The sequence below is a fragment of the Halichoeres trimaculatus genome, unplaced genomic scaffold, assembly GCF_033239565.1.
Source record: "Halichoeres trimaculatus isolate MK-OKI-2021-1 unplaced genomic scaffold, fHalTri1.1 fHalTri1_scaffold_9, whole genome shotgun sequence".
Taxonomy (NCBI): Eukaryota; Metazoa; Chordata; class Actinopteri; order Labriformes; family Labridae; genus Halichoeres; species Halichoeres trimaculatus.
This window is the reverse complement of record NW_027437188.1, coordinates 26,139,697-26,163,437: the sequence shown is the minus strand read 5'-3', so window position 1 is coordinate 26,163,437 and position 23,741 is coordinate 26,139,697. Positions and strand designations below refer to the sequence as shown.

The window sequence follows — 23,741 nt, the reverse complement described above, 5'->3', positions numbered from 1 at the left end:
CTGACCTAATCTGCTATTATGCTTTCATAGACCAGTGTGCGGTAATTTCATCACTTTGGCCAAGTGAAGACAGTTAAGTCGGACAATCTCTCAATATCGCACTAATCAATCACTTTTACAGTGCATTACTGTGAGAGGGAGCCTCGCCCCCGTGGAGTACAGCCTGATATAAATAGCAGATTGGCTTCTTGCATGCCTCCTCTTTTTTTCTCAAATTCCATCAGTATTCTCTGCATGCATGCTCTCCCCTCAACCCCCTCCTCTCATGAACACACACATGCTCATTCAGATCGAGCTCAGAGTGAGGCGCATAATGAAAGTTAAACCCTTGCAGCACGTTCCGTAGGGGTAATGAAATTTTGGAGGATGTGTTCCTGTTCAAAAAAAAAAAGGAAAAGGAACCAAACTAGTTTCAGCTCATTTAAAGATAACTTTGTGGTGAATATCTTTTGGGTCAAGTGGCAAGGCTTTGATAGGAATGTTGCCCTTTGAAAGAAAAAAGCGTACTAGTATGCTGAAATGAGTTTGCGTCATAGGTCCCTAATCCATTTAAAACGCCCTGGAGGTGCTCCACCCATTATGAACTGCCCTATAATTACAACAGGCTGCTGCTCTTGTGCCAAGACTTGAACAACAGATAAGTGTGACACCTGTCATGTTGCAGCGGTGATGTGAAGAGGACATATGGTCTGTATAGATACATACTGTTCCCATAGTGCTCCTGTGGCACTTTATGACCAACAGTTCTCCTCTTATATATGATGCTTTTATCTCTAAGTTATCCAACATTATTACAGTCTCACAATCATGCCCTGTGATGTACCATTGTATCTTAAATTTGCTCTTATGATGAAGTCCTTTTTTTACGGCCAATGAATTCAGCTTACAGCAGAAATAATAAATTCCAACCAATGCTGCTCTGACGACATATTCACACTTTCTGTCCTTGCTATCTGCAAATCCCTCACATCCGTCATCTCCTGTACAATACAGTGCAATGCACGTTAGGCTCCTGCTAGAGTCAAATCAATCGGCTTTGACAGGATTTGTCAAGTCCACCAGAATTCCTTTTTCTCATCACACGTCCTGTGGCCTCCATTCAGGCAGACGCACAATACAGTAGAGGGGGATGAATGTGCACAAAAAAACCCACTGAAAACATGTTATCCTCTTCTTAGAGGCACATTATAATGAGGGTTGAGGCTGTGTCTGGCTTTCTTCTGCAACTCTGAGAGGATTACACATTGTTTTCTTTTTTCCCCCTTCCCTCCTTCCGGGTGGGAAGATATTCATGTTTATTTTTCAAGATGCTGGATATCCTGTTTCCATTGATCCGAGCCAAGAGGAACGCTTCTTGTCCTGCAGGAAGAGTGAAGCAGGAGGTGCATGTGGGTGGTCAAGTTCTTTTTTGTGTTTCTGCATGGAGATTGAGGAGGATGAAGAAAGCTGAGATAAATACAAGCCAGAAGATTAAGTGTGATTTTTTAATCTATTATTAATATTTGAAGGTGCAGCAGTGACCCAACATCCCCCTCCCTCTCTACCCTCCACCCTCCCCTCCGTTGCAGCATCTTTGTGCAGGACCACGAGCCCCACCAGCCCATCCCGGAGTATCACAAACACCTCACAGCGCCTCCTCTCTGCATTACGCTCAAACACTTTCTCCTCATCTTTCTCCTCATCACACCAACACTGAAACTCGCACTTATTTCTCTCCTTTTTCCTCCCCTTCCACCTTTTTAATGACATCACGCTGCTGCAGTGCTGCCTGAAAGGTGTCAGTCGATTCCTCTTGATTGCCAAAAAAGAAATGTGCCCATGCTCTGGTCACTTGGCTCTGGCTCCAGACATCATGGCGTGACAACATGTATTCATTTGTACCGGGCTCTTATTACGCAGGTGGACGCCTGTGTGCATGAAAAGGACACAGTGAGGAGGATTTTCCTTTCTGCGTTTGCCTTGAGGAAGGAGCGGACGGACAAAGCCATGTTTGAAAACTAATTGCTCGCATGCGTACTATTAGAGAAGAAAGAGAGGCAAACCGGGGTGTATGGGTGGGATTCCTTCATTGCGCTTCAAACAGTGAGGAAGTTGTTTCTGTAAACATGCCATGAAAAGCATGCTCTTAGAGCTCACTAAACTGCTGTGGGGAGTTTCATCGACCTTCGTGATATTTTTTGACGGACTTGCAGCCTGAAACTGACGCCACAACCTTCAACCGTCTGAGGCTTTTATTTTGGAAAGCGCGCAGAGACCCATCGCGCCGGACTGCAGTTTTCTTTTCTCATCCTGGCACCACCACCAGCAGCAGCAGAAGCAGCATCAGCATCACAGCGATTCATAACAAGCATTACTGGGAATTTAATCCGCTCTATTCTCCTGTTACAAACCCTTAACGCGGAGGTGGAGGAGGCGGAGGAGGGGGGGACTTGATGCGGACGCTTTAACCCCCTTTTGAACGCGGCTCGGACGCTTCAAGCAACCCTCCGGACTCTCCAGAGCTTTTTGGATTTTTTTAAGGAGAAGGAGGAGGGGGGATTCAGCTTCTCATTTTCTGCCTTTCACGTCTCATTCGGATCGTACCGGGATTTAAGGTGGGGTTTGAACGTATCCCGATGCAGGTAACTGGAAGATATCCCACTGTCTGTTGTTGATGACACTTCAATTCAGCGGCAGATTGTCGCTCATCACGTCTGTTGGATGCTTTTTTTTCTTTCAACAGCACGAGCCCATTACTAGATCCAATGATACCTACTGTTTTTTCTTTAACGCGTCAATTTGGAATAAATGAACTCCGTCTGAGATTTCGGTGTGAATTTTAAGCAACGAGACACGCGCGTGGACGGCGGAAATGATGTGCAATGGGATCGAGCTGTCGGCATCTGCTTTATTAGTCCCACTTTTGGTAAGTCACTTAGTAGACTTGGTGAGAAATGTGCAAGGGACTTTGCCCTCCTGGCGCATGTGTGGATAAATGTGTGCGCTGTGTCCAGATCTGTGATGTGCCGCATTGAATGAGCAAAGAATGTAGAATAATAGGCCTGCAATATGTTATCTATCCAAATATCTATCTATCAATCTATCTATCTATCTATCTCAGAATCTTATATCACTCCCTTTGTCTTACATTATTTGCAAATCTTTGCTCCACTTTAAAGGCAGCCATTCCCTGCAGACTACTGGATAATATGATATCTGTCTAGCTGAGATGTGTTCTGGCTACTTGAGATATTCCCTCCTCACGTGGTGGAGCAGTTATTGATAGTGTTAGTGCTGTTAGATGCAGTCTTGATGGGCCCGAAAACAGCCCTGATGACTCGAGCCATCTCCGTGCCTCTTTACTGTGTGCAATGAAGATGCTTTAACGCATGACACATGGCTTGAATTCCCAGGCACCGGGGAGCGCATGTGGGGAAATGGCCCGGGCGTGTCTGCATCAGCACGACGCAGACACCCAAGACTCTTCATAAATTAGCAGCCGCTCTAAAAATCCTCCCATCAGATTGCTCAGATTGCTCTGATTGCAGAGAAGGGAGAGTGGACGTTTTTACTGTGGAGCCACAGGGGCTTGAATTATGAAGAAACTTGTTAGTGTCCCTGTGAGCTGAGTTTAAAAGCATATAGTGAGGTGATTATTTTGTTTTACGGTGAGTAGAGGCCTCAGCGGTGTTTCTGCACGCTGTGTGTGTGAGTAAGAGAGGCTGCACATCATCCCTTTTTTTGACAATCAGCTAAGCAGGTTTGGAGATGATAAAAGGGATAGAGAAGCACTGATGCAGCATGATAATGATCTCATGGGCGCCATGAGTGAATGTTGGCAATTATGTTTGTAGCTTGAATTTTTTTTAGCCACACTCATCAGTTTCCTGTTAACTCAGTAAGCCGGGCCTCCTCTGATCCAACTCAGCATCTGTAGGAAGTTTGTTGCACTCTAAGAGGTCAGCTTCTGGTTACTGGGAACATGTTAATCACTAAGAGGCCAGAAGATGGGGGGAAGTAAGGGTCCAGGAGTCTAATAGATTAAGATGGGGTTAGATGTCAATATGCTTAAACTGAAGTGGAGTGAACCTTCCTGTTAAATCTCAGCCTTATCCGCATAATACCTTGAGAAACATCCCCAGGGGAAGGTGTAGGCACTGGCCGGCCGTGTTGCTACATCAGGGCGTGCAGTGAGTGCTACTGCAGCTTGCCGAGCTGTTAGAAAACACAGAGTACCAGCTGCATCTACAGTATACTCCCTTCTTTCCTCTCTGACTGAGCCTGAGGACTTGATGTGTGTGTGTCCCCTCAACGCTGGAAGAGATAGTACCACTTCCTCTGAAGCTGTCTGCTGAAATCACGCTGAAAAATGAAAAATGGAAGTTGTCACAAGGTCTTGGCATTGGTCCACGCTCTGACAGATGCCTACCATGTCCACGAGCGATGAAGACATACTGTATACGTCACATATGAGCATTTTGTTTTCTAAAAATAAAAAGCATGAAGAGCTAGCTCAGGGGCTCGAGTCACTGTTCCTGTGTAGTGAGAAAAGGATGAACCCTGTATTTTGGACTGAGTGACTAATAGTGCTATTTTGAATGATGTTTGTCAAAGCTGTGCATCTTGGAGATTTCAGCCCCAGAAACAGAGGTTAACAAGGTTACTGTTGAAGAGCTGACACCCTTGAGCTTAACTGGAGTCGAAAGTGTAGTTTTACGTATTTAGATGTCTTTTTTTATGAGCTGTGTGTGTCATAAGTGTTAATGATCGCGTCTTTGGCTCGTCAGCGTGTTGCAGGATGTTACAGCAGCAGCTCAGAGCACTCACTGTCATGTGTTAGCTTAATGAAACCAGGCAGGATGGTCATTATCATTATCATGCATTATTGCCAACACTTCCGTGTTCAGCAATGCTACTGCAGGCAGGAAGCCTGCTGCAGAGCAAATTCATATCTCAGCAGGTTCTGCATGAAAATAAAGTGACAATGGCACGTGTGCAGAGGTGTCTGCTTTCTAGGTTGCCATTTACAGACCGTGGGGTGAGATTAATGGGCTCTCTCTTCCTTGCCATTCTGTTGCATTGTGTTACAGCAGCTGCTCATGGTGCCAGTGTCATGTGTTAGCATTATGAAATCAGAACCAAAGGAGGGTTATCAGCCACCACAGGAATGAGAAAATAACAGCACGCACGAGCTATTGATCTGTATTTGGTAGAATAAAAGGCTTCATAACAGATTGTATAAACCTGGTTTTGTTCTCTAGTCAAGGCATATTGAAATAGCTTTTTACTGTGACTCATGCTTGCACACTGACATTTGCAGGATTTACACATTTTTTTCAAAGATTACTGTTATTTTAAGCAACTCAAAGCTTAATTCAAAGGTTTTAGAACAGTATGTAGTGGGTGACTCTTAGCATGCTCCATTTTCACTCAGCTTTGTACACAATTATGTTTAGTTTTGCAGAAGCTCACAGTGATTGCTGCTGGGTTAAGGTGTAAATGGATACATCTGATGTCCAAACAGTTAGAAGAATTAGAAGAGGGCTTGGTATGTGGACAATTTTGCATCGTCCAGAAACAACATCTGCTTAAAAGACATTGTGAGGCAAACAACGACCATCTGAAAAGAAGCAATCTCAGTGCACAAGGTAATTTCTCTGATTCTGGACTCTGCAAACAGAAAGGAACTCTGCAAAGTAAGGAGGAAATATGTTTTAATTAATTTGTTATCTGCAGACAGAATGAGCAATGTTTCTCCCAAGGCCAGTCAACTTATTTAGCACTCAAGATGCATGAAAACGTAGAGGAAGAGCATGATTGGAAGTAGCCAAAAAGATCAAAGGACTAGCCACCAATGCACCGAAGCAATTTAACTAGACCTACCCTCAGAATCTATTTTTTAAGGTTAGTGAGTAATAAAGTGACAGGAAGAAAGCAAAGGTGCACTCTGAGCACTGAACACTGGAGGTAAATAACACGCGGGCCTCAGAAGGCATAAAACACTTTCCAACTTTGCTGCATTATGAATATCAATGGGTGCAAAAGGTAAGAGCTCTAACATACTACTCTAAAAGGTTACTGAAGTCATCTTTTACGTGCTGTAAACAGAGCTATTGATCACTTATGAGATGCATTTGGTGCAGTCTATATAGATCACTCTGTTCTCGACTCATCAGGGAGGAAGGATGATACAAATATGTTTTTGTGCAGCAACTAGGGCGTGATATCGCCTCAAAGCACGGTTGTTCTGGGTTTGAGTGTGTTAATTAGCTCACACTGTTTATGTGCATGTGTTTAAGACAGAGCTATGTTGGGTGAAGACTTTGAACTGTAGTTTGAAGGTGAGCAAGACGTAATTAGTCTGTGTTAGACTTGGGCTGGGACACCCTCCATTTTCAGCTCAGGACAGACAGTGCTGAAAAACAATTAGAGACTTTGCAACTACTTATGTTTCAAATGAATGTCATCAGAGTCAAATTGAAAATGAAACAACACAGAAATTAATATCATTGTAAACTTGAAAAGCTGCTGAAAGTCCAACCCATTGTTCTGCAACAGGACAGGGTCCCAACAATCCACGTCCAGTAAAAGATTGGACCCAAACATGTTTTATTCATAATGATTGAGGGATTATGTCACTCAGGTTGTACACAACTCATCTCAATAGCAGACCCTGTTTACTAACAGATTGCGTTCCACGGCATTCATCTCACATTAAAAAAACATACCAACAACACAAACACGAGTGGAGTTGGATTTTCTCATGAGCCAAAGCTGAAGCATATGAGAACAAACACACTGAAACATTGAAGCTCTTTGGGCTTTCTGAGCAGGGGGATACCACCAAGTTTCTCCGTACACTATCGATTACTTTGTCTACTTTTATGGCTCCCGGTTACACTTCAAATGTTTTTATGGTCTAAAATGTACAATGCTTAATTTTACCGCCCTATATTTTGGTTATCCACTGCAGCACATGACTACGTAACCTTTAGGGATGGGTATTGATAAGGTTTTATTGATAACAATGCCATTATTGATTCTGCTTATCAATCTCAATTTTTATCAGTTTATTGAATATCAAATTTTCTGTGAACAAAATGTATGCTTTGCACTTGTTCTGTGTAAACACTTTATTTAGTTTATAAGTAAGTAAATATGACAAGACACTCTTGGTATTTAACGCTGTCAACAATTGTTTTAACATGTTGGTGATGTGACCAACCTTGCATGATATCATGGTGCTGCACAAGTTGCACTTTGCATTGTTAGCATCATTTTTGATAAAGTGAAGCCAAACCTTCGATCGCTCCGATTTTTTTTGCCATTGTCTTAGAAATATGCTGCTGACTGACAAGCATGATCAATGAGTGGCATGTCACATGACTTCGACATAAGGTCCAGCTGCTCCAGCGTAATATAAAGAATCAACAAGGCTAATGAGGTTGACGGATCAAACCATTTCTTATTAATTCTAAACAGGAACCAGTTATCAATACCCATCCCTAATAACCATATAAGTGATCAATTGTGATCCAGGGTGTGAACCGGCTCTTAAAACCAAGTCATTCATGACCAAAACATACGCCACTCCCGACATGCTGTCTACTACCAGTACTGCTTTCCTGCAGTGAAGTCAGATGCTCAAAAAATTACGTCAAAGAAAAACAACAGCGAAAGAAGTAGAAGGTTTTACAACAATTTTTCGAAGTATCATCCATGATATAAGTTATTGAGAAAGTAAGTAAAGAAATGTTAAATGGTTTCACACTTTTGTTTTCAGGTGTTCATGATTGCTCAGAGATAAATTGTCTTGAACTGCATTTAAAGCAAAGCACTAGCAAACTCTCCAAACCCTCCCAAACATTAAAGTGCAGAAACCCATTCGTATTCTGACTCTGTAACCTTTGGCAGTACTGATTGCTCCATGGCTGCTTTTATCTCAGAGGCTTTTCACCCCTCACACATTTGAGCAGTAGGTCCGGGTAAGGAAAGGTGTCATTCATCGTCACAGAGCATGAACATGTGCCTGCAGCGTGCCTGTTAGCTGTGGCTGAGTCGCTGTTGTTTGTCTTCCACAATGACGGATAAAACAGGTAAACATGGGAAGCGCTGGTGCTTACAGACTGACCTGCTCTGTGCCTCATGATGAGAGCCTCATGTAAAATGGAGCAACAGGGTGTGAGCAGAATGTGCAATGGGGGCTGGATGTATTGTAGAGTCCTTTTAAGAGACAAGCTGCTCTCGTGGAGATCTATTTGAGGTTAGAAAGCTAATTCTTTCAGGGGCATGGCGCAGGATGTAGAATGAAATCCAACACCCAGCTGATGGTCAGCAGGTGTCAGAATACAAACATGTTTAACCTTTATGGATCAGCCTAAATCCTGATAGAAGTCAGTATAATCATGTCACCTGCTGTCAAGCTTTGCAGTGTTACGTTTCAGTATACGTCTTATCCCCTCAGATCCGCTCCCTGTACCAGCCAGTCGCCTTCCTTTGTATTGACTCTGGTAAGAAAATCGTTGGTGGCATCTGTCTCCCTGAAGAGCGCCTCTTGTGCAGTCTCCCTGCCACTGTGGCAGCCTCAGACTGTTGGCCCTGACACTCTATGTCAGTGCCTTTATACGGCCATTTAAATAAAGTGATGTGATATTATTATGTAAACAAGAAACAATGGCTGAGCTCGGCATTAAAGGAAACTCGCAGCGATGTCTTAAACTGCAGCTTATGCTCGTCTTATACTGTTTACCTGAAGGTGACATTGATTTAGATCATGCTTTCAGTAGCTGCATCTGGTCATATTGATCAATATCTTCTGCCAGAGCAGCATTTCCTTTGGCTCTCCCGAGAAAGCCAATTAAGAGAGATACAAGCACTCATAGAGAATTTCAGATGCACACAAACACTATCTCCCCCACAGTGGCATTAAATAATGCATAGGAACAATATATTATTGTGCAGGGCTCACCACCATAGGTTCTACTCCTCCTTTTAAGTTCCTTTTTTTTAACCTGTAAGTCTTGGACTGTATGTAGTGCATTTAAACCACTGTTCACTCCTCACTCAGGCATTAGGAAAAAGATAATGCCGCCATGAATTACTCCTACTGAACATGTCACTGTGATGAGAGATCATTTTGTCCTTACACATTGATTTGTTTGTCAGAAAGTTGCGCAGCGGGCTCTTCATCAGCCTGGGATGTCTAAGTCTGCTGCCTATTAGAGGCTGGGAAACCGCTGAAGCATTAACTATTCCAGTGGAGTGAACGCTTAAGAGCCTCAACCTTCACATTGTGTTTTGTCTGTTTGGTTGGACGTCTGGCTTTAATAGAGATGCATGCATAATCTAGCACCCCAGTTTAATAACAGAGTCTGCTGATGATATTTTCTAGCCGACCATATTTTTTATCAGAGTGTCTCTTTGCACGTTGCTCTGAGAAAGTTCTGGTATGTGGGAATGTTCCAGTGAATGCACATTAATGTACAATGCTCCATTCATTTTGCATACAGTACACCACTCATAAGCTGTATCTAGGAAGTGGATGTAGCCTCTCAGCTGTGAAAAGGGAAGCAAACGCTTAGGGTTGCTTTAATTCTGCATTGTCAGGACACCTCATTGGTTAGCAAATAAGGAAACAAAGGCTATAATGACTATATGTGTTAGATTATTTGTTATGTCATTACACATTTTTTTCAGTGACTTGAATGCCAATTAAAAGTTACAGTCTTTTTTTAATAGAAGTAATGATACTTTAGTTGTTAATGCTCTCACATTGCGTAAATCTGACAGTTAGGAATGCACAATATTGGGTGTTTGCTAATAACTAATGAAAACAATATTATGTGTATATATATATATATATATATATATATATATATATATATATATATATATATATATATATATATATATATATATATATATATATAGACATTAGTATGAGTTCTGATAGTGACATCAATAACTGTACAAATTCTAATACAGATACCAATAGTGACACTTTTTCTTTTGTTGATACTAATATGAATACAGATGCCAAAACCAATGCCAATACCAATACCAAAAATGATACTGATAGTGATACAAATGCAAATACTGTTACTTTTAATGATAACACTGATACTGATAGCTACCAATGCCAATACTGAGACTGATAATGATAATAGTACTGGTATAGAGAACAATATTACTTAATAAATAAATCCTCAGTTCAATTCAATTTCCCAATGGGTAAGGATGGGTACCTTTCACATTTGAAACGATACGGTACCAATGCCCGGTACCTCGCAATCGGTATCGGTACTCAACTGTGCCAATTTCCGGTACTTTTTGTGTTTATGTGGTAAAATATATTTATTTGTTAAATAATATCTTATACATTTTTTTTCAATATAAAAACATATTTATTCATTAATATATAAACTTGCAGTGCTGGGTTCATGTCTATTATAAAAAATCGCCAACTCTTCCACCCCCTCACAGTCATAAGGATGGGTTTAGGTATCTAAACATGGTACCCTTTGATTTTGCATAAATCGATACTCGGTACTTTTGACAGAATTCGGTCGGTACCTTTAAAAGTAGCTTATTCGGTACCCATTCCCACCCGTGGGCCTTTCTGTGTGGAGTTTGCATGGTTTCCCGTGCATTCTTGGTAGGGCTGAATGATTTTGGAACAAAAATTTATTTGTGATTTTTTCTGGACCATTATTGCAATTTAGCATGCAATTTTTTTTGCAGATTTTTTATCTTCTGTGTTATTCACTAAACACAAGCAATAAATAATTCTCTGGTATGACCAACATGACACAGAATACTGTCAACATATAAACAATTCTTTCTTGCACTTTTTAATTAAAAAAGAAAAAAGACCATTGTGAAATTTTACTTACCATAAGTTGTCAGTAAGTGTAACAAACTATACAGAATAAAGTGAGCAAAGGGTATGGCTCTGCCAGCCACAGTCACTCTACTGTATGGATCTCTGTAGCTCACAGGTCTTTTTTGTTTTTGTTTGCCAGAAAAACCAGCGTACTGATGTTTTCTGGTTTTAAGGAAGAACAAGTACAATCCACTGTATTCCCTCCAGGTCTTTGCACATGAAACTTTTTTTTATTTAGCCTTTGCGATTTGAAAATTGCATTCTATTACATTGCAATGCCGGTTTCAATTCAATTAATTGTTCAGCCCTAATGTCTGGGTTCTTCCCAGGTACTCTGGCTTCCTCCCCAGTCCAAAAACATACTCATCAGGTTAATTAGTCACTCTAAATTGTCCGTAAGTGTAAGGTGTTTGTAAAAGGTTGTACGTCTACGCGCCAGCCCAGCGTTTGACTGGTGTCCAGGTTGTACCCCACCTCTTGCCCTTAGACAGCTGGAATAGGCTCCAACCACCCGAAACTGAATGAATGAATGAATGAATGAATGAATGAATGAATGAATACATATATAAATATTTTAAAAGATTGGTGCCAAAATGCCAAATCAAGACTTAATCACACATCAAAAATTGATAGCTGAGGTTCCAGCTGTTAATTTTATATTGATATTTCCTCCCTTCAACTGTGACCAATTATATAAAAACAAACTTTTATAATTTTGCATTCCAGCATGAACAGGTATGTTTTTTGTAAAAACTGGTGTTCTTCTACCCCCCATTAGCCTTTTCTTGCATGAAGGACTCTGTTTATTATGGATCTAACATTGCACTGGTAAGACTTTTACTGTGACAATAAAACTTTGTTACCGCCAAGCAACCTTCATGCTGACATGGCGAATGGCCAACTGGACCATGGTCAGTATTGAGCTCTGTCTATCCTTGACAAGTCACTGGGAGCTGGAGCAGATCCCAGCTGACAGAGCCCTTATATTTCAATACTTAATCAACAAACCATTGAAGTCTAAGGTCTTGATTTCTCCCTGTCGGAGCCGACAAACAATGGTTGAAAAATTCAAATGGCCTTGATTAAACCTTTCCCTTTAATCTCAGAGTATGCGCATGAGGAAATGAAGCCTCCCTGCTGCATTGGTATTATTCTCACCATTTGATCATTGCAAAACATGCACAGCTTCAGGGACCTGACTGAAAACAGCAGCCACAGAAAATCCAACGCACTTGGCCTGAATCCATGAAAGTAAGTTCCCAGTTTGGATGCCTGCTCTGGTGCATGTGTTTATTTGATATTTATCTGATGTGCACACAAGATGCACTAACTGATAATCCACTGCCTTGGGCTTTTTTTCAAACACTAACAGCCTAGCAGTTTTCTTCTGTCACAGCATATCTGTGTAAAACTGCAAATCATCGCAGATAGAATATTAGACACCTTTCAAAGATTTACCAATTTGAGAGACTGAGGAGCATGTTCTCCTCAAAATAGATTTGCAGAGGAAAGAGCACAAAAATATATTGATCAACCTCTGCTAAATATTATTGATGTGTAAAAGCCTCATTATCATAACGGGATAGAATAAGCATGTGTTATAAACATAATCTGATTTATGTTTGATTTTCTTCCTAAATGCTCAAGTGGAATTCGGAAAACTGTCAAATTGATTGTTGGGGGACGACCTCCTGATAACCTTGTTAACTAAAAAGTGTGTGCAGCGTGGATTGTTTATTTGGCTCCACTTTTCTTAAGTAAGCAGTACAAGCTATTGATCAGCACATTATTACACATACATGAGCAGAAGGACACTTAAGCGGGGTGAATTTCTTGCTGACACAGAGCTCAAAGCCTGGCTCAGAAAATCCATCCGTCAGATCAACATCTATCGGGTGTCTCTATCCTCGTTTCCAAATTGTTCATTGATGTTTGGCGATTAATTACCAGAGCTGTTGCTGCTGTTCTCTTTCCAGCTCTGGGTTAATTTCAGCGATACTTCATTTTGGGGGATTTTTATGGCCTTGTTTCTTTGGATTGATTTTGTTCCCTGGAATGTGCCCAGTCGCCTCCCATGTGTCCGCACACAGACTGGCTGTTCAGTAGCCTATAAAAGAAAAAACCTGCAGGACATGAAATTTTCACGTGTCCCATGCAGTCACTGGATGACCATGCTGCTTTAGCATAGATTTGCATGACATCGCTATGGCTTCTTATCAGGGTGAGCCTGCACTCATTCTCAGTCTCACATATTTAACCGAGTCTGGAGCCTGCACCAAAAACAGTAGCTAAACTCTCACTGTCTGCACCACACTGCACCCAGATCACGATGCTTTAATTTTTTCATTCTAACAGGAAATGATACAATATCCGCACCATTAGACTTCAGTTGAAATCTGCTTTAAAATCTAATTGGCAAAGCTGCAATAACCCCTCAGAGAAAAGCGATCTATCATCCAAAAACTGGAGAAACATTACTTTTTGTTGTTGTTTTTCTGAGAATATTCTGGATCTGTTTTATCACCCTTCACAATCTGTTTTCCTTTTCTGTGGCCTTGATGAGCTCTTTTATTTTCTTTGTGTATTTCATCGTGGGAGGAACAGTGTAGACCAACATAAAAGAAAACTTTGGGACTATTGTTTGATTTAAGACCAATCATAAAAGTTTTGTCCTTTGGTTTGGCAAAATTTAGACATTTAGTACTTTATTGTGCTTGCTAATGCTCCAAATGTTCCAAAATGTGTGTTTGTCCTTGGGTTTCCTTTCTTTAAAACCTGCTTATTGTGTGCTCACTTATTTTATAGGCTATTTGGCTAATGCGTACGTATTAACGCAGCCTGCCAGTGATGGGATAAACCAAGGAGAAACTCGGCATAAAAACATCTATAAAAGAAGCAATACATCTGTGGTGTAATCATGTGCGACATTACAATGCACTGTAATTTAAGTCATCCCAACAATTCTCGGATAATTGGCAGCTGACATTGCAAACAAGAGTTTCGCTAAAGATAAAAACAACCCGAAACTCAGAGAAGATTTCTGTCAAACATCTGTGAGGATGCTATTCTCCTCTGGAGGAAAAAAAAGTGTATTCTTTTGGAATCGTGCCTTGTGTCAAGTGGCTCAAATGCATGCTCTGCTTTGTGCAGCTGCTGCCAAGTCATAGTGCAGCCTCAGGCAAATATAGCCTATAATAAACAATAATGGCACAATATCTGCGCCTTATTTGTGCTTACAGCCTGTGGAATACCTGTTTGCTAAGGGGGTAGCATGCAACAGAAGCCTCATTTTAAAAATGAGTGCAAAGAAGCAGGCCTCCGACAATGTGAGCACTTTGGTCCAGCATTTTCTAGAATAAATGACACAACCCAGTATTTAATAAGATGGGCTTCTTCGTTTTGTATTATTCTGAATGGCGCGCTTTGGGGCACACCAGTTTGTTCATCTGTTTCTCCCTCTCTGTCCCACTTTCTTGGCTGTCCACCGATTCTAGTCAAGGTTTCTGCCTGTCCTGGAAGTCTTGCCTCACCTATGTGGCCCAGTGCTTCCTCATGTTGGATTAATACTAAGTCTCTGTGAAGAACAGTTCAGTCTAGACTGTACTCTTTTTGTACAGTGCCCTTAGATCATTTGGGGCTTTAATTTAAGGCTTAATTAATTGCGTTTACTCCCTCTCAGAGACTTATCAGTGACCTGGTTGGGGTGATGTGATCACTGCTAAATGACTTCACACTTGGCTTGATGCTGTTGCCTTAATTATGAAAACTGGGCAGTTGCTTTGAATGCTCTGCACTGCCAAATACCATAAATGTAAATGCTAATTTGAGAGTTGTGAATTTTTGAGAGAAATGAGGATTTCCCTTCACTGAACACACTGAAGCTCCAGTCTTTAAAAGGTGGTACTCACCCAAGCTATCTTACCATTGTAAATCTGTCCCTGGAGACCAGTTATCCCACAGCAGTGATGTTTTTATGAAGTTTTAAACCTGCCGGCTTATACAAGACAGATCCACCAAAGGATGATCAGCTCAGCATGCCATGTCCTCGATCAGATCTTTTGTGATGGGGGGAATCATCTGTAAGGGCCTGCACCAGGGGGCAGGTGGGCGACGTTGACTTATATGAGATATGAACTGGCAAAACAAAAATAAGCTTTACCAACTGGAGCCACCGCTGCTGAAAGATAAACAGAAGTGGCATAGCAGTCTGAGCCCTGAGCGCACCTGTCTGTCAAGATGCATTGAGACATGCCAACCAAACTTGTGTCAGGGAAAACAGAGCCCGGCAGAAGGTCAGTCGTATATCATGTTCAGGTGAGCGGTGCAGAGACAATATGAAAGCTTTATGGGTAGATATCAACATCAATAAACAATGTAGCAAACTAGCAAACAAAGCAGCCCGGCATTGTGAAGTAATAATCTCGTTAAAGAGTGATTATCTCCCAACAGGGATGAGCAGCGTGCTTTTGGCCTTTCCGAGGCATCCATGCTTCAAGTTATTGATGATGCACTTTGACGAGCTTCAGCAACATCGGGTCATTAGATCAGTCTGACAAACTATTTTTTCATGCAGACTTGACGGATGAAGGCTGGATGTGGTTGTAGTGATCTGGGTGTTGACTAAAAAAGGCCTCATTTATGGTGGCTGGGATTAGTGACGAAGGACATTTATAAGGCTTGTCAGTCTCCGTCTAGATGTGTGGATGGATGGATGGAACCTGCAGAGCTCCATATGTCATCTTACCCTTAAGAGGTGGCTCAAATATTTACTGATTTACTGTAAAGGTATTAGGCCTTGATCTCAGGCTTCCCATCCTGCATGGATGTGTACATAAACTTCACCACATTACAGAGGTAAATGTTGAACTCCTGGCTGCAATGCATTTGTCTCTCTTTGGTACTTGCTTTTAAGATTGCATATTTAAATCAACACCCCTGAGAGTCCAAGGAGTCCATAGTGAGTACTTTTACTTTTGATGCCTCAGTGCATTTAACTGCTTTATTTAACTTGTTCTCAGAAGGAAGATAAATTAATACAGGGAGGTTTCCACTTGATGGAATATTTTCACATCTTTTTTAAAACTGCTCAAAGCCTTATCATAGGTGAAACAGGAGTCTTAAATCTTTTTCAAGACGGTAAATTTTTGTTCATCACATTTTCCTGGAGTTGTTCTAAAAAGGTCTGCCCCAACTGACACTCAATATATATGGATAAAATGAATAGATCCGTTCTGGGTCCATATGCACATATGTGATGAAAACGGACTGTTTTTACTAATGGTGATAAAAAATGCTGTTTATGCTGTGTATGCATGCACAATTTGAATTCACTGGATTAATCCGCATCAAGCCACGGTATGACATAGCTTATGTTTGCCGCTGCTGAGAAACAATAGACAAACAACTACGGGAACACGAGAAACAGTTGTGATAATGGCGTTAGATGACTGCTGCTGTTTTTGTAAAGTAAACTTAAGAATCAAAGGAACACTAACAAGTACGAAAGTCTGCTGACCTCACGTCTTCTTGTCACTTACGCTGCTCCCACAGCTCCTGCCTCTCTTCCCTGATTGGGTCGTTTAGAATTTAGCCGGGTGAATTTTTTGGTCAATGCAGCCTGACAAGATGGATCTGCAGGATTTCAGTAACTGAATCAGGCAGGTCCATCTGCTCTGCAAGGTTGCACTTTCATTGGGTATTTAGTAAATCAAACAATTTTTGGTGGTCGTGCATACGGCTAACACTACAGTTAAACAGACTTTCCATAGTGGTACATTATGACTAATGTTCCCATTTTTGTAATGACTAGATGTGCAAACAGGCCCTGGAGTAGAAATATAACACCAATGCAAAAGTCCAAAATACCTTTGTTCCTTGAGTGTCCCCTTTAGGCTGGCTGCAAAAGTCGTGGAATCTGCATTAACACTAATACTCAAATGCCAATTTTCACAGCAGAATTCATCACAATCACAACCTAATTCATAAAATGCAAAGTCAGTCCAATCTATTCTCTGGTCTTCTTTCGGACATGTCTTAAGATTCTCGAAAAAGCTACGCAAGAATGGCAGCTGTCAGTCATCATGAACATAAACCTATTTTTTAACATCTGATGACAACTGAAAAAGCAACTTTTCAAAAGAAAAAAATGTAGCCCAATTGTGACTTCATACACCACAGCATATTTATGCGAGAATCATTTCTACGAGGTGTATTTATTTTTTAAAGTTTGACCACAGGCTACCTGGTGTGAACAGGAAGACAGATTTTTTTTTTTTTTTACCTATACTGCAGCGTCACCAGTTGGACCAGTTTTTGTGGCAGCCTCACTTCAAGCTGAGCAACAGAAAAACAAAAACCAGTGAAGCTAACTGATCAACAAAACAGAATCATACTACGTACTATGTTCAAAGTAGTATGTGCAGTATGCAGTGAGTAGTATGTTGAAGGTGGTTTTAAATACCAGCCATTGTTAGTTTCTAGGTTGACCAAAAGTAACGCTGAGTCATCATTTCCAGTTAAGTGACTGCCACTAATCGATTTCAAAACACTTATTCAGAACCATCAGGTAGTATCACTGAAACTATGTCACATTTTTTTTCAATGTGTGGTACAAAACCAACGAAAAGCTGCAAAATATCACATGAAGGAAACAGAGAATGTAAAAGTTTTTTGTTTTTTTTTCAATAAAAATTATGTAAAGTTTTTTTTTTTTTTTTTTTTTTTTTAAAGAGGGCCATAAAGCTCATGCCTACCATTGAAAGTTAACAGTTAAAACTGAAAATAACTCATTTACCAGTTTGGATACCAAAGGTGTGGTCAACAAACGTTGCCTCTGTACTTTGTTTCAAAAACAAGACATTAAGTTTAAAATGAAATTAAAGCAAAAGTGAGCTACGAGGACCATTTCTTTATGGAATCAACAGCCCAAGACTATTTGCTCATTATAATTTTTCTTGAAAAGCTGACCTAACTCATTAAGCATCTTTTAAAATAATTACAGCTTGTTTTCAGTTTATTATAAAAATATTTTGAAGTAGATCTTTAGTGGCATGTCACATTCAAGAAATTAATCGTAACATTAAAGGATGTGCAGTTTGGTCAGGTCAGACATGTTTCCTGCAAAGATGACAGAAAAAAAATTAATTACAAACAAAGTGTGAATCTTTACCCAAGTATCAACTCTATTAGTGGATCAGAGCAGACATTACACTGACTTTAAAATGGGTGTATGCAGATAGAAATGGGACATTTCTATGTAATTGATGGTTCCAGCTTTTTTAATCTTCCCAAAATTAGCTAGAACAGAATCATCTTTAAAAAGTGTCACTTCTGAGATTAGAGAACTGCCTCTTAAGCTTTCAAACCTTAAAGGAATTTCTCATTTGAGTACACAAATCTCACTAAAATTGTCCAAGATCACACTGAAGAGAGGATTTGAGGTTTACTTAAGACGCATTTAGCTGTCAGTGTCTCAAATTATTAATCCTTCTTACCAAAGTTTGTCAGGATTTCCATGCCAGAGCTCAGCAACACAGGAAAGATTTGAATCTCAATTTTAAATTTGACTCAGATGATATCTGTCTCCTTACATTATTCTAATAAAGCATGAAAGACACAAATACATTATCTTATCGTTGCAGCTCAGTACGACTGGCAGGAATAGGCAGCAGTTAAAACAATCCTTCTCTCTTCCTGTCTCATACAGAGTTTGTTTTGCTGGATGATGGGGTGCAGCTTGGTGAGCGTGTCTCAGAGGAAATAAAGCTTCAGTTCAGGATAAAAAGCAGATAACGTCTCAGAAATCCTCTAACTGAAAGAGCACATGGCATTAGCTCAGTAATAGCAGATGGATACGGCTTTGATCCACAGTTTGGGAGGAGAAGTCGATTGAGTGACTGTGATAAGACATTCAGCAGTTAAGAGCTTTCACTGTATCTTGACTTGACTGTATTTAGACTACAAAGACATGAATGACACTATTATTCACACGGGAGATTAAAATTCTATTACAAAATATATTTGGTTTTTTTTCTTTGATATCGTTTCTGCCAACTGACAAAAACAGAGTCATCAGTACAGGACAACATGGCCCAATTGTCAAAGTCAGTCATGTGTATAGGTTTTGTAGTGGATGTTTGGTCCACTATGCATCTCCCTGCATTTTTTTTTACAATAAAAACCTTAAAACTGTCACATGCACATAGGTTTTACAAATTCCCCTGAGAAGCAATCCCACATGAGCAGAACATTGCAATATTAAGTTATAAATTGAGCACGCCCTTGGAGCCTTTCTGTCGTCAATGTGTGATGCATGTTGGAGTGTTAAGCCAGCTGTCGCTGAAATGTTTCACCAGAGCAACTACAGTGATAACAGCTCTGGATTTTAGTTTATTTAAGTGCAAAGTGAAGTTTCAACACATTTGCCCAGCATCTTAGAGTTCTTAAATAACATTTTCTTTGTCAAACCAGAACTAGCTCTGCTATTGATACATAGAGCTACCAGAGCTCGCTTTATCACCCAAGCATCATGAGGGACTTTGATTTGAATTATCATTTTAGCCTTAACTGAGCCAGAAATACCTGCAAAGCTCATCTTTTTATCCAGGAACTTTTGATTTTTTTTTTTTTTTTTTTGCCAGCCCAAATATTTGAAGAGTTGTGGTAATGGAAGCACTTGTAAAATGAAAACAGCCCGCATCAATCATTGCCTGTGATTGGACCTTCATTGCACGTGGGTGTACCTATGCAGTATTGCAATACCCCAGATACCGCTGCAAAGCTTGTCTTTTCTTCTTAAAGGAGCTGTTTGAACTTTCTCACTTGCCCAAATGGTTTAGAAGTTACGATAATTTAAAGAACACTTGCAAAATGGGAGCTCTAGTGGGTTTTAGAGTCAATATTGCTCAAAAGAAGAAGATTGAGGAAAGGTCAGGGGAATCATAGGAGTGTTGTTTAATATTGTGTTAATTCAAAGACTGAGGTCCTCAAACTCTGCCTCAGCGCAATGAATAGCAACAGGAAACTGAAAATACAGGCTGAATTGTGATACAAACACCTTAAGCCTATGTCTAAACAAGGTCACATCATTTGAAAAGGTTTCAAATTTATGTCATCTGTGAGCCCTGCTTGTTTACGTCAGAGTAGTAGAGAATTTTAGAATAGTGACATTTGCCATGAAGTTTGGCCACAGCCACAGCTAGTTTGAGGCCAACAGGCAGTCGTTTAATTAACTGAACAAGCACCCTACCAGTAAAACTTGAATATGAGTTTATACATCTGGAGTCATATTATGCATAAATTGAAAAATAAGATTAGGACTGACCAGGAATAAGGGCAGTTTAGTGTTGCTCTTATGTCTTCCTCCTAGGGTATTCTTTCATTTTCAATTTGGTTTTCTTCTTGATACAGAAAATACAACCATAATGCAATTCAGTTTATTATGATTGAAGTGGTTCTGGTGGTTGTCGACCTGTAGCAGAAGACAGATCAGAAGTACCAACTGTCAATTATATTACTTTATTTTACAGTAAATCCTAAGCTATAGAACTCAGGGACTAAGGTTTTAATTTGTGATCCACAACATGGAATTTGTTTACCATCTCAGCCCCTGTCTCCTTAGCCTTCAAAGTCTTTAAATTTTGACATGTTAGTAATTTTTTCTTATTTGCGAGGCAAGAAAACGAGACACTTGGCAGCTGACTGTCAGCTGAGTCGCTTCAGGGAAGAGGCTTCATCGTGTTAGACAGTGAAATCTGTTGTACATTCTTTGCGCTCCTCAATGATGTCTCCTGTAATTTTTACATAGCCTGAAGTAAATTCAATTTCTGAATCATGCATTAAAGAAATCACCAGGATTAATATGCTAATGTTACCCTGCGTCTACTAAAGCTTTGCAAAATACATGGAGAAACAAATCCCTGACAACATATAGGCCAAATACACACAAACACTTGGCCTCAAAGGGTTTCCTTTTGCTGCAAAATAGCAACACAATGCTGTTGTACTGAAATAATGTTCAACGATGGGGCTTTGTGTAGATTTTCTTCTTGAGACCCTCTGATCACTTGAGACTGTTGACAATGGGATTAGCTGAATTTCACCGGTGTGGCTGTGTGGCTCAAGCTCTTTGGTTTTCTTTCCTTTGAAGGCTTGTTGATGAGACACATCACTGATATTTGCTGCGTTACCATGGCAGCAAACATCCCTCAAACCTGCGAGGTGTCTGTGGCATCCTGGTGGCTCAGCTGGATAAAGAGAGTGCCGTGTAATCGTGATATGCTGTATTTGAAGCCAGCAGGGAAACTTTGATACTTATCGCTCTTCTCCTTTTGTGCTAGCTCTCTGGACTGTATTTGACCACACACACACACACACACACACACACACACACACACACACACACACACACACACACACACACACACACACACACACACACACACACATACACACACACACACACACACACATACAAAAATAACCTCTGAAACTGTCAGAAAATGACTCTCTTATCATGCTAAATATGGAAGGCCAGGCATGTTAAACAAGAAAGCTTTATGTATCTTTACCTATAGCAGAAAATCAAGATTACTAGTTGAAAACCACAAGGTTGAAAACCAATTAAAAAGTCCCTTTACTTCTTTTCAAAGCAGGTAAAGTGTTGGCAAGGAGCTGAACTTTAAATCAACCTTCCCTTTCAATTAGATGTGCAGTAAAGAGACTTGAAGATGTAAAACAAACCCTATCCAAAACAGATGCACCCCCGTGTTTGACTTGAGGGTGAGTGTTTCTCACAGCATGGCTTGAGTCTAATCAGAGGCCTAACATATGGCTGATGAGCCTACAGCTCTGTCATTCTGGTCCAGGCACACTTAATAGACTCCAAATGATCTGGCTCCAGGTGAAACACTTCTTGTGTAATAGAGACAGGCCTGTGATCATGCAGTGTACTTGATGCAAGCATAAACTCAACGGTGGAGTAGTTTTCTGTTCTCTCAGGCCTGGAACCGGTACCATAGACAAGTTAGATTGTGATGTGTTTTGTAATAAATGCGGGTTATAATAATTTATATCAGCCCTGAAACAGCATTTTAACAGAGCAAGTCTTGCATCTAAATGTTAGTATTGTTGATGTTAAATTTAGGCTACCCTATACTTCCCCTTTACTTCATTTCTAAACTGTCTTGGTCTGATTTGGGATCTAAATGTATGACCATGTTTTATAATTTACCATTTTAAACTGAGAATCACCAAGTAATTAACGAGTACTATTCTGTACTATGGCTGCAGTGGAGGAGGCTGCTAGATTGCTAGATTCTTGAGCAGTGGGAAGAGGCTTTTCAGTGATGGAAACTGAAATGAAGCCACTCTGACAGAGGATGATAAGTTAAGCATTTTTTAGCTCTATTAATGTTTGCTGCCAGGGAGCAATCAGGAGGGAACTCCTTTGAATTGTGGGAAACTTAAACAATAACTAATACCGAACCATATATTTGTAATGTTATGTTGACATCTTTTTAAACTATCTTGGTCTGATTTGGGGTCCAAAATATATGCTCATAATTTATAACTTTCATTTTAAACAGAGGAACACCACTAAAGATGTAATGAGGTTTTTATAGCATGGCAGCAGTAGTGGAGGCTGCTGGAGTGCTGGGTTCATGAAAGCTGGGTGAATGCCTTAAAGATATAACTGAAATGAAGCCATCTTCTAAACTGTCTTAGCCAATTTGGGATCCAAAATTTATGACAGTATTTCAGATCCCTAATCTCTTTGTAGCATGCCAGCAGTGGAGGAGGCTACTAGAGTTTTTTTTCTCACACTTTCATTGATTTACATCAAAGCCATAACATCTCATCACCAATGATTATAGACTAGACCATTGAGCGATCTCAGAATGTCACATATACTTGTTGATTCAGAGCTGGTGACTTATTTTTTAGTGCGATGTTTTACTATCAGACTAGTCTAAAGGTTAGAAAATACAAACAGTCCAAAATAATTACCAGTTCATTTTGGCATGGCTGACCACAGAGTTTGCTGGTATACTGTGGCCAATTGGTCTGTCTGGTGTGACTAAGGATAGCAGAGCCAGCACCACCAGCTTTTGGTTCTTCTTGGCGTTAACATCCTTATGCTTGTGCTGAGCACTTCCTTTGAAGATAGTTCATTATGATGTTTTTTTTACACTCTTAAGACATAATTAAAGATGTAAGACATTCCCTTTTATGGTAAATCTCATTTGCAAACTTGTCTGATGTAACAATTTTTTGGATTTTATCTGCCAGTCTTAAATTTCCAATTTATAAGCTTATAGCTTCTCCTTTTCTCTGTCTTTACTTTTCTCCTATTTCTTCCGACATAAAAACAACTTCAGCCCTATTCAAATTTTAGCTGTGATTATCTCCTGCAACTCGTGAGATTTTCACGTTGTCCCAAAATGTGATTATTTGCACACTGTTTGGTAGTGAATGGTTTCATGTTGGATAGATTTTATCAGACTGTAGTTCATTCATTTTTTAGCATTCTCAGATTCAAGTGGAGATGATTGCTCAAAACATTCGTGCTATGACTCGTAGTGATGCTTGACATTGCCGCTTTTAATATATATCAAAACATAAGTGGCATACTGAATCAAACTGCCTGTGGGGAAAAAAATGGAGTTGGTCCGTTTTTGATTGAAAGCTCTGTTTTGGCTGGGAACCATTTTGATACTAAAGCACGACATGTCTACTCTCCCCAGGACTCCTTTATTTACTTCTGCTGTGACTTTGAGCCAGCTCCTGTGTGTGTATCCCTGTATGGCTTGCTGTACAGATGTCAGTATAAGATTTGTTTGGCTGATTAGCATCAGGTATGACAATTTACAACTACTGCACT

At 40.2% G+C, this 23,741-nt stretch overlaps 1 protein-coding gene across 2 annotated transcripts in view; it reads left to right on the top strand.

Moving 5' to 3' along the window:
• The window catches only part of lrfn1 (leucine rich repeat and fibronectin type III domain containing 1), a 238,109-nt gene that overhangs the window by 93,858 nt on the left and 120,510 nt on the right, over positions 1-23,741 (top strand). The window contains exon 1 of one of the 2 annotated variants that reach the window (XM_074680205.1): positions 1,676-2,905. The exons of the other annotated variant lie outside the window; for it this stretch is intronic. The gene's annotated coding sequence lies outside the window, so the exon portion shown is untranslated. Of the gene's footprint in view, positions 1-1,675; positions 2,906-23,741 lie in introns of those variants that run through there. 2 annotated transcript variants of the gene reach the window in all.